This window comes from Elaeis guineensis, chromosome 6 (genome assembly GCF_000442705.2).
Source record: "Elaeis guineensis isolate ETL-2024a chromosome 6, EG11, whole genome shotgun sequence".
In the NCBI taxonomy this organism is placed as follows: Eukaryota; Viridiplantae; Streptophyta; class Magnoliopsida; order Arecales; family Arecaceae; genus Elaeis; species Elaeis guineensis.
The window spans coordinates 36,619,967-36,632,601 of record NC_025998.2 but is presented as its reverse complement, the minus strand read 5'-3'; positions in this window follow the sequence as shown (position 1 = coordinate 36,632,601).

Sequence of the window (12,635 nt, the reverse complement as noted above, 5' to 3'; positions counted from 1 at the left end):
CTTAAATTTTTTAGAATAAATTTTAAAATCTTGTACAAACATCTAATTAGAATTCTCTTCTCTCTTTAGTTTAACTCAACTTCAAACCCCATAACCCGAACTAAATCCCACTGGACTGGGACTCTCTCAAATTGTAATAGTTGTTAAATTATTTGATTTGATCAAATAATAGGATTGAGTCCTGATCAAGTTGAATCAGATTTAATTTGGTTAGATTCAAGTTTGAGTTTGACTCAGACTGGGTTTCATTAGTCTAATAGGATTAGACTTAATAAGTGTTTGACTTATTTTGAAATCCAAACCCAATCGGATTGGACCAAGTCCAAGATATAACCAATTGAATGAGAAGAACTATAAAGAACTGACTGAGGACTTCAAAATAGTTCTAAACACTGGAAAGGGTTAGGGTATGTTCTAGATCAGGATTCTTTTTGGTCACCAAACCATCCAACCGCAGAAACGTTCAGTGCTTGAGAAATAGATGGATGACATCAATTAAGTTAGGCACTATATCTTCACCTTAGTGCTAGTATGAGGGCATCAAGAATTCAGGACTATGATAACTCATCTATAATAATTATGTAGTGAGCAGAGTCAGACTGCATATTGAGTAGTCCATCCATGATCATTGTTTGACAATATTCAAGGACTTTATGAGCTCAAGATGACCATGCATGAGGAACTAAGGGCCTTATGAGCTCAATGGTTCATTTGATCAGTTTATAGTAAACTTCCATATGAACGAGAATGATAGCGCATTACCAAAATTGCTGAACATATTGGTGATCATTATAGAGATCTTGAAAATTTCAAGGGGTTATGTTCTTACTATGAAAAATCTGATTTAAGGAGAGAGTCTCTTGGAATAAAAGGTCTACAGGATAATGAGCCAAGAAAGGATCTTCTCAAGGAGAAGACATCAGTCAAAGGAAAGTATTTTCACTACAGTACTGACCGCCACTCAGATAGGAATTGTCCTCCTATCTGGATAGCCTAAAGAAGAAAGGTGATACACCTTGTGAAGGTATGTCAGATCTGTTTGCATATTGATATATTTGGACAGTGAGTTTGCCGTAGGATCTGAGAGATCTACGGATGAGATAAACTTAAGTATATATGGTGCCTCAAGTAAGGTCACTTTGAAGAGAAAAGAATATACAAACTTTAAAAGAGATCATCTCCTTGACACATGAATTCTGAGTTTGTAGATCCTGCCTTCTAGAAAAATTGACCAAACTATCTCTTATAAAACATGAGGAGAGGATCATTACATATAGATCCATTTGATGAAAAATCTCTTAAGGTTCTTCGATTGGATCGAGGAGGTGTATACCTTAGTGAAAATTTTAAAATTATCTTATGAAAATGATGAGTTTCACAGTGGACTCTTCTTGATTCACCTCAACTTAACAGGATATCGAAATAGAGAATTAGGACCCTATTAGATATGGTCCGGTCCATAGTGGGATTCACTCACTAACCCTTACCTCTTTAGAGACATACTTTAATCTATTAAATAGGATACTAATTATACTTTTCAGTGGATCACAATATGATTATGATCTATCATACCACATTCTAGAAAAATAGTTTATTTAAGATAGTGGTAGTGAGAGAAAATTGAGCTCGAAGAGAAAGTCTCTAAAAAGCAATAAGTTAGAGTTTTGATTGTACCTATTTATTCTGAGCTAGTTAGTATAGGATCTCCACCACCTCATATAAAGGTCTCCATCCTCATGAAGGGTACTTGGGTATGCTTTCAAAGGATGTAGAGGAAGTGTTTCTTATAAGAGATAGGAATCAAGTAGTTGATCCTAAGACCTATGATGAGACGATGTACGACATCGATTCTGAAAAATAGATGAAAGCACTAAAGTCAAAGGTTGATTTGATGCATTCCAACCAAGTTTGACATTAGTGGATCCATCAGAGGGTATTGTACCCACTGGATGTAAATAAATCTACAAAAAAAAATTAGATGCAGATGAATATGAAAATTATTTTCTTAATGGATATCTTAGGAAGATATCTATCTAGAGCAGCCTGATGGATTTTCGATGATGAAGATCATAAGATTTGCAAGCCACATAGATCTATTTTTTTTGAATTAACGCAAGCATCTCGGTGTTGGATTACTGCAATCAAATAGTTTGATTTCATCAAAAATAAGAAAGAACCTTTTTTTAAAAAGGATCAGTGAGAGGATGAGATTCTCTTGATTAGAAAAGTTATTCCCATGCTGACTTTGGTCAAGAGTTGGTTATCAAGAAGATCCTCTAAGAAAGACTAAGGGTAAGCATCTTGGATTGAAGGTCTGTGGAGACAGATCTAATAGGATGCTAGACCTTTCACAAGAAAAGTACATAAAGGAGGTGCTGAAGAGGTTCAGCATAGAAACTTGAAAAGGAGACTTCTACCCCTTAGGCAAGGCATGATCTCATGAGCTAGATCTCTTATGCTTCGACTATAGGGAGCCTTATGAATGTCATGCTATGTACTCAATTTGATATAATCTTGCTGTAAGGGTCACGAGCAGATATCAGTCGGTTCCGAGTGTATATACTAGATAGTTGTGAAGAACACTCTTAAGTATTGGAAAAGTACTAAGGATTTGTTCTTGATTTTTGGAGGAGAATATTGAGTTGCGGGGTTTATGGGTTCACATGCTCAGATTTTGTATCTGACACTGATGGTAGAGAGTCTACATCAGGATATATATAATGAGAAAATTGATAGATTGAAAGAGTTCTAAATAATCAATCATTATAGAAAGTTTAGTTAGTCATCATTTTCAAAGATGCTAAGTAAGATCTTTTGATCCAAGTAACTTTGTTGCAATTGATGTCATGAGATATCATCATAGTGACAATATTGGCACCATAGCCCTTAGCTAATAGAGTCTTGGTCTCACCAGAATGCCCACCATATGAAAAAAGAGACTTTAAATAATACGCGACTACCTCGACATGAAAGATGTCATGACGAAGAGAGTAGATCCCATGGAAACGTGGTGGACCCACTGACTAAGTCATTTAGCCAGCTAAAGATTGATATTCATCTTGAGAAGATGGGACTTAGTTTTACAGTAAATTAACTTTAGATCAAGTGAGAGATTGTTATATGTGTGATCTGAAAAAATAATTATTGACTGACATATTATAATTTTCAAGACATAAGTTTGTACTTGATTTATTGAAATTAAAAATTATGGATAATTATTTTTATTCTAAAGTAATGTGTCCTAGAATTGTTCAAAGAATTAATGGTCAATGACACATATTCTCAAGAGTTGAGAATTAAGATATATGTCATTATAGATTAATTTTTAAATTACTTTCAGTCGATTATCATCACGAAAATGGAGATTGATCCGATAAGACTCGCTTTCCTTTGGGTAGACAGTCTTGAGTCTACAGTGTGCGAACACTAGAATGAGAGTGTAGGTGGTTATTAGAGAACAATAGTACTGAGTATTATCAAGAATAAGAAGTCACATAGATATCACTCACTTATCAGTGACTTTTCGATGCTATAGTTATATTAGTGGTTCTTTGATCTACGATGTCTTGACTGCTCATAGCAGGATTGCTATAGTTTGACTATACATAAATAAGGTTCCTAGCAATATAGATCCTTGTAGTGGATGTTAGCTGCAGTAGGTTCACTTTAAGAGTAGGAATGCACTTATAAGAGATCTATCGACCTTAGTAGTTGAAGAGTAGTGCTATGTGACCTAAAAAGATGAGTCCATAAGTCTGTGGCCACAACATTGTGATTATAGAAAAAAATTTTCATAGGATTCATGATTGACTCGAGCTAATTAAGTCTGACATATGATGGATGCTTAAGATTTGACGAGGTTCTATGACCTGCATCCTATTGGGATTCTTGATAGAAGAACTTGATTATACGGTAATTATACCTAAGGGTTCATCTTTCTATTCTGCTGGATTGTCACTACATGCTGCTAAACGTCACTAGTAGATTGTGAGAACTTACTATGATCATTTTTGGATCAATGATCCTTATTGGGGTGAGTTGGAATTGTTCCACCCCATCAAAAAGATTTTTTATGATACTGTAATGGAGATCATAGTATGTCTCACTACCAGACAAAATAGAACATGAGGGATCTCACACAAAAGGAGCTCGTCTTGATCAATAGCTTGAATCATAATCAAATTATCAATTGGATTGATGATTTGGATCAATTTGTAAGAGTTACAAATTTGGAAACTGCTAATTGTTAGCATAAGAGACTTAATTACAAGTATTGCAATAAAATTGGATCTGATTAAATTATGGATCAAGTCATAATTAATTTAAATCAGATTTAATTTAATTAGATTTGACTTAATTTAAGATTAATTAGATTTAATTATCTAAGTAGGACTTGAATTTCAATCCTGATTGGATCAGATTTGATAGTCTTTTCAAATTGGATTCGAATCAGACTTGAATTGGATTTGGTTTGAATCCAAATTGGATCCAATTGAAGATGACCACCTGAGCCCACTTTCATCTGAGCTTCTCTCTCCTTATTTGGTCGATCAAGAGGTGCTGGGGCATGAGAAATTATGCCACTTTTCTTTTGTGCGTGTGAAGGTATGTGGAGGCACTAGTTGGCACCTCCCCTTTCCTTTTTGGATAAGAACCAATCCAATTCGAATTCAAATTTGAATTGGATTAGTTCTTATCAATTTTGGATGTAGGAGACTTATTTTGTGCGACAAAATAACAAGAGAAAGAGAGAGCATGCCCTTGCATGCATGAAAGGAAAAGGGGACGCCAATAGTTGGCGCCCCACCTCTCTAGATCTCTCTTTTCTTTTTGGACACTCTTTTCTATTTGAATTTAATTCAGATTAGGAAGAGTATCCTATCCCATATGGTAAGAGGTTGAGAGATTTTTGTGTGACAAAATTAAAAAGGGTGGCATGTATTAGCGTGTGGGGGGTTCAAAATGTTTTCTTACTTGCCGCAAGACTTTCTCAACGCCACCTCTCTCTCCTTTCTTCCACATCCCAACGCCCCTTCTCCCTCTAGATAGGATATGAGAGAGAGAGGAAGAGAAGAAAAAGAGATTTTCTTCTCTTCTTGATCATTCCATTCAGATCCCATCAGATCAGCGTAATGAAATCGTGCTGCAGTCCTATTCTTCGAAATCTTGAAGCAGTCTAGATCCAAGTAATTAAAGGAGCGAGGCCTATAAAGTGCTAGCACTCTAATGGCCTCGGTGCTCCAATCAAGTCATCTTCATGTGGATACCAGAAAAGGCCAAGTGCTTGCACAGCTACATTAGGAACCCCAAGAATCTGCACGATCTGATCCGAATAAGACAATAGAAAGTGATTCAGGTATAATCCTTTTCTTTCCTGGTTCCAATTTCAAATCTAGTTGTAAAATTTATTCATTCATGTTAATCGATCCTTAGATGATTTCTTGATTAGATCAAGGCATTATTTTAATATTAAAATTATTATAATATTTATCTTCTGCTGCTTCCTTTCATGTGATAAAAATTTACATGTGAATCACCTAGAGTTCCTTCATGCAGAGCCATCGTTAAAAGTCTTTTTATTTTAATATATTAATTAATTTTAATTAAATATTTATTTAATTAATTAATTAGATATTAATTTAATTAATTAATTAGGTGTTTTATTTAACTATGATGATGATTTTGAATGACTAATTTTCAATTAATGATCCTTATTAGAATGGATATTGTATCTTCTGAGTCTCTTTTTGCTCTTGCTTTACTCTACTTTTTATTTTTTTTTCTATTCAATCATCTGTTTTTAAAAATTTTACATTGTATAGAACTATAGATCCATCTTTTGATTAATATACATATTCTACAACATCCGTACATTTATATATTTTTATACAGATAAGAGAATTATGTATATTGATCAATTGACTGTCCAGTTTAGATAGTTTAAAAATTATAATTAATTCTATAGGTAATTACATAATTAATCGGTATATTGAAGGTTCAAAAAAAAATTTGGACAGTATTTTTCTTTAGTTCTTATTGGTGCAAAAATCCGCCTGCGCCGGAGAAGCTGGAGTTGAGGAAGCCGCGGTCGCCGCCGGGACCTGCAAGGGAAGTCTAAATCGGAGGTGGGGTTGCTCCGGCAAGACCCTCCGACGCTCAAGTCAGTTCTCTGCCTCAACAAGAATGGAGTGCTCGAACGGAGAATTTAGCAGAGTTTTGAGATAAGGTAAAAGGGCTTAAGGAATAACGTATCTGAGTCCCCCCCTTTTATAGGCGGGGGAAGCAACGGACTGATGGCGACGTCTGCAACCGCCTGGTAGTGGGCCGCCCATGGTCAGGGGAATTGATTGCGAAAGATAGTGGAGCAGACACGTGGCCATCATCATATCCCGCCACATAGGGTCTGCTGCAGGTAGTGGGGCGGCGTCCGTTACTGCTAGTTGTCAGCGAGTAGTGTGATCGTGCAGCACCTGCCGCAGGGAGCGGAGCAGCATCATAGCTGTCGACACAGCCTGTCAGAGAGTAGTGGGATCGTGCCGCACCTTTCGCAGGGGGAGGTGGAGCCGCGTGGAATCCGCTACAGGATCATGGCAGTTATTGTTATCTGCCAGGGGACACAGATCTGTTGATCAAGGCTCGGCAGTGGTCGGAGTTCGGCCTTTGCAGGAGTCCGGGAGGAGCTGCAACTGCTGTCGATGGTGGAGCTCGGCTCCCGTAGGAGTCCGGGCGGAGTCGTTTTGCTGTTGATGGAGGAGCCCGGCTCCCGCAGGAGTCCGGGCGGAGCCGTTCTGCTGTTGATGGAGGAGCCCGGCTCCCGTAGGAGTCCGGGCGGAGCCGTTCTGCTGTTGAAGGAGGAGCCCGGCTCCCGTAGGAGTCCGGGCGGAGCCGTTCTGCTGTTGAAGGAGGAGCCCAGCTCCCGTAGGAGTCCGGGCGGAGCCATTCTACTGTTGAAGGAGGAGCCCGGCTCCCGTAGGAGTCCGGGCGGAGCCGTTCTGCTGTTGAAGGAGGAGCCCGGCTCCCGTAGGAGTCCGGGTGGAGCCGTTCTGCTGTCGATTTCGACTGCGGGTAATTTGTACCCAACACCAGTCCCCCTACTTCCGAGTTTGAATTTCAAGCGAAGGAAGTATGCAGAGAGGGATGTGCGCAGCCGGAATTGTCCCTTCGAATCCTGCGCACTGCCGCCCCTATTTAATGCGCGCACGTCAGAGTCCGTTTTTCGGTGAAGGTGACTTGAAAAGTCTTTTCGGAACCCCCGCAGAAACGCGATCCCAAGCGTCGCTTTGCGGGAATTTGCGAGCGGTCAACCCTCGATGGCGGTGAAGGGGATAAGCGCGCCACGCGGCACACCTTAGTTGGCCCAGGAATACCCGCCGCCATAACTGCGCCAGGATTCATCGGCTATTTAAACCCCTCGGCCCCTTCGTAGCTTCATTCCGGCGTTGTTCTTTCATCTGAGAGCCCTGCTTCTCTCGCCCCAGTCCTTGTCCCCTTCCCTTAAACCATGTTATCTACTTGGGAGGCTGTCCTCGAGGGAGTTCTTAGGGTTTGGAGGAAGGAGAGAAGGAGAATGGCGGCCGGTGAGAATCTCCGTCGCTCTAGAGGGAGCCCAAGGAAGAATTCCTTCAACAACAGGGGTTTAATAACGGGGGCTATCGGGGAAGCTATTCTGCCCGCGAATCTCGGGGCAGCAAGGCGGGGTGATACCGGTCAAGAGGGCAGAATAGACGTCACAAGCCATGACGGGATCCTTGACGCCGTCGGGGCCGAGAGACCAGAGACGGTCGGCGTTGACGGTGGGGCAGTAGAACTTGTTGCGGGGGCGGTGGAAGTAACGCATGCCGACCTTGCCGGAGTGTCTCGGGTGGCGGCCGTCGTTGCCTCCTCCACCTCCGGGGATCTACCCCACCCCTTTTCTGCCAAGGTTGGGACCTCGGGAACAGAATGAGGTGAGATGGCGAGAGCTGTTACACGCACTGGAGCATGCGATTGAGAAGGACAGAGACGAAGTTCGTAGCTCGGAGCGGTCTCCGGTTCGTCCTGCCCGAACCGTGCCCGCGATACTTGCGATGACGTGTATCTTCTTTTTTCCTGACCCACCGGGTCCTGTAATGTGTACTTCTGTTAAATGAAAAAGTGATTTCAGTACCTTGTTTGCATCTTGTGTTAAATAGTTGTCTGCCGGACTTCTTCGTTTTTCTTTCGTTCTCTCTGTCTGTGTTACGTTGTTCCAAGGTCGTCAGCGACTTTTTCAGTTCATGTGGGGTCGTCATTTGCCGAGCTCCTTTTCGGCTTTTGTGCCGTTCGGAGATACCCACTTGTCAGGTTCGCTCGGATTCTTCTCCGCTGAAGTCGGGGCCGAGTTCGGCCCCCTTGATAGTCCGAACGGAGAAGCCCTCCGGGAGTTGGAGTAGCTCGATTCTCGTAAGAGCCAGGGCAGAGTTTTTCTGCAATCAAAGTCATAAGTAAAGTCCGGCTTCCGTAGAAGTCCGGACGGAGTCGTCCTGTAGCTGTCGTTGGCGGTGGAGCCCGGCTCCCGTAGGAGTCCGGGCGAAGTTTTCCTGGCGTAGGGACCCGGTTCCCGTAGGAGTCCGGGTGAAGTCTTTTTTTTTTTTTTTTTTTTTTTGCGGCGGAACCCGGCTCCCGTAGGAGTCCGGGTGAAGTCTTCTTGGCGGCGGAACCCGGCTCCCGTAGGAGCCCGGGTGAAGTCTTCTCGGCGGCGGAACCCGGCTCCCGTAGGAGTCCGGGCGGAGTTTTCCTGGCGTAGGGACCCAGCTCCCGTAGGAGTCCGGGTCTTCCACTTTGCTCATGTCAGGACGAGGTTCTTCCCCCATTCCTGACAGGGCTGCGGGGGCACATATGGGCGTTGCAAGGCCTCTCCCCCCATCCGGTCTAAAAGAGCCGGGCCTTCGACTTTGCTCAAGTTAGGACGAGGTTCTTCTCCTGTCCCTAACAGGGCTGTGGGGGCACATATGGGCGTTATAAGGCCTCTCCCCCCATCCGGTCTAAAAGAACCGGGCCTTCGACTTTGCTCAAGTTAGGGCGAGGTTCTCCTCCTGTCCCTAACAGGGCTGTGGGGGCACATATGGGCGTTGTAAGGCCTCTCCCCCCATCCGGTCTAAAAGAACCGGGCCTTCGACTTTGCTCAAGTTAGGGCGAGGTTCTCCTCCTGTCCCTAACAGGGCTGTGGGGGCACATATGGGCATTGTAAGGCCTCTCCCCCCATCCGGTCTAAAAGAACCGGGCCTTCGACTTTGCTCAAGTTAGGGCGAGGTTCTCCTCCTATCCCTAACAGGGCTGTGGGGGCACATATGGGTGTTGTAAGGCCTCTCCCCCCATCCGGTCTAAAAGAACCGGGCCTTCGACTTTGCTCAAGTTAGGGCGAGGTTCTCCTCCTGTCCCTAACAGGGCTGTGGGGGCACATATGGGCGTTGTAAGGCCTCTCCCCTCATCCGGTCTAAAAGAACCGGGCCTTCGACTTTTATAAGGTTGCCCTCCTGTTCTTGATACCGCCTGCTTGAATTGTCCTAAGACAAATGGGCACGCATTTTTTGATTAGGACGAAATCACTGGTAGTACATCCGCAAGTTTTCTGAGCTCCACGGTCGCGGGAGGTCAGCTCCCCCAAGCTCCCTGAGATAACAAGTTCCAGGTCGGACTACTTCCTTGACCTCATAAGGTCCCTCCCAGTTTGGGACAAGCTTCTCCTGGCTCTGAGGTTGTGAGACAGCAGCTCGTCGGAGCACTAGATCCCCTGCTTTGAATGCCTTGTTCTTCACTCGGGCGTTGTAATATCGGGCAACTTTCTGTCTGTAGGCTGCCATTCGAACCTGAGCAATCTCCCGCCTTTCTTCCAGTAGGTCGAGGTTGGCTCTGAGACTTTGCGCGTTTTGGGGTTCGTCGAATGCCACGGCTCGTGCCGACGGGAGCTTGAGCTCGATCGGGATGACGGCTTCCGTACCAAAGGCTAGAGCAAAGGGAGTCTCTCCTGTAGGCAACCTCTGGGTGGTCCGATAAGTCCATAGTACATGATAAAGTTCGTCTGCCCAAGTCCCTTTTGCTCTTTCGAGCCTGGTCTTAATCCCCTGCAAAAGGGTTCTGTTCGTTACCTCGGCTTCGCCGTTCGCCTGAGGATGGGCCACTGATGTGAATTTATGGGAGATGTTTAGGTCTTCACAGAATTCAGCAAATCTGGTTCCCGCGAATTGCCGTCCATTATCAGTGATGAGGGTTCTAAGTAAACCGAACCTGCACACGATCGATTTTCAGACGAAATCCTGCACTTTCGCTTCTGTGATCTTGGCCAGTGGCTCGGCCTCGACCCATTTGGTGAAGTAGTCGATCGCTACAAGGAGGAATTTCCTCTGACCAGACGCCATGGGAAAGGGGCCAAGAATATCCATTCCCCATTGCGCAAAAGGCCATGGGGCGCTCAAGGGTGTAAGCTCGGTAGCAGGTTGTCTCTGGATGCTGGCGTATCTCTGGCATCGATCACACTTTTTAACATATTCAATTGAATCATGGTGCATTGTTGGCCAGTAATACCCTTGACGGAGTAGCTTGTGGGATAGAGACCTGGCACCTAAATGGCTTCCGCAAGCTCCCTCGTGCACTTCCCATAAAGCATAGTCAGCTTCTGAGGGTCGGAGGCACCTCAAGAGAGGCAAGGAGTACGATCTTTTGTATAATCTGCCCTCATAAAGGATGTACCGGGAGGCTTGATTTCGGAGTTTCCGGGCTTCTTTCGCATCCTGGGGGAGAATCCCATCTCTAAGATAGGTTATTAGCGGGTCGACCCAGCTGGGCTCATGGTCGATCTCCATTACGAGTCGCGGCTCCTCCGTACTCGGATGCTTTAGAACTTCAAAGAGGACGCCTTTTGGCAATTCGGCCGGAACCGATGTCGCCAGTTTGGAGAGAAGATCGGCTCTGGTATTCTCCGACCTTGGAATTTGCCTGATGTCGAAATCGCCAAAGGCAGGGATGAACTCCTTCACCTTCTCAAGATATTTGTCCATACTGTCCTCTCGTGCTTCATAGCTTCCGCTGACTTGCCCCACCACAAGTTGGGAGTCGCTGTGCACCCGGAGTCGACCTATTCCAAGTTCTTTGGCGACCCTTAATCCTGCAATCAGAGCTTCATATTCCGCTCCGTTGTTTGTTGCGGGGAACTCGAAATGCAGAGCGTATTCCGCGACGACTCCCTCCGGGTTGACCAAGATCAGTCCTGCACCCGCGCCCGCCATGTTGGATGATCCGTCCACATGGAGGGTCCAAAAGTCATCGGACGAACTGGCTTCTTCGTCGGGGGACTGGTGTTGGGTCCTCAGGTCGTCGATTTTGCTTTGCTCGGGTTCGGCCTCCTCGGGGATGGTGCATTCTACTATGAAATCCGCCAACACTTGGGCTTTTATCGCCGGTCTAGGCTTGTAGTTGATGTCGAATTCTGTGAGCTTGATGGCCCACTTAGCCATTCTTCCGGAGATATCAGCTCGGTGTAAAATCGCCTTGATCGGTTGGTCGGTGAGTAACGTCACCGTGTGCCCTTGAAAGTAAGGTCGGAGTCTCCGGGCTGCAATCAACAAGGCGTAGGTCAGTTTTTCTAATTTAGTATACCTGGTCTCGGCGTCCCTCAACACGCGACTAACGTAGTAGACCGGTCGCTGGACTTTCATTTCCTCCTTAACAAGGACGGCTGCAAGGGCTGTGGGAGAGATCGCCAGGTACAAAAATAATTTCTCCTGGGGCTCGGGCTTTGCCAGCAGCGGGGGTGAGCCAAGATAGCTTTTCAACTCTTCGAATGCCTGCTGGCATTCAGGGGTCCAACAGAAGTTTTTCGGCTGCTTGAGAGTTTGAAAGAAGGGCAGACATCGCTCGGCCGACCTTGCGATAAAGCGATTGAGAGCCGCAACTCTTCCCGTGAGGCACTGAACCTCTTTGATCGTTCTTGGGGCAATCATATTTTGGATGGTGCGGATTTTCTCCGGATTGGCCTCGATCCCGCGCCCTGATACCATGAAGCCCAGGAACTTCCCCGAGGTTACCCCAAAGGCGCATTTGGTTGGGTTCAGCTTCATTCTATACTTTCGAAGAGCGCCAAAAGTTTCTTCGAGGTCGGTGACATGATTCCCGGAAGACCTGCTTTTCACGAGCATATCGTCCACATAAACTTCCATATTTCGGCCGATCTGTTCCTTGAAGATTTTGTTCACCAGTCGTTGATAGGTTGCACCCGCGTTCTTGAGGCCGAATGGCATAACCCTGTAGCAGTAAAGGCCGCGATTAGTGATAAAAGCAGTCTTTTCTTCATCTTCCGATGCCATTCTAATCTGGTTATAGCCGGAGAATGCGTCCATGAAAGTGAGAAGCTCATGGCCCGAGGTAGCGTCCACCAGTTGGTCGATCCTGGGAAGGGGGTAGCTGTCCTTCGGGCAAGCTTTATTCAGCTTTTTGAAGTCGATACACATCCTCCACTTGCCGTTTGCTTTCTTGACCAAGACAACATTGGAGATCCATTCTGAATAATTGACCTCCTTGATGAATCCGGCCTTGAGAAGTTTATCCACTTCCTCGGCTATCGCCTTCTGCCTCTCCGGGGCATGACTCCGGATTTTTTCTTTTGTTGGCCGATGTTTAGG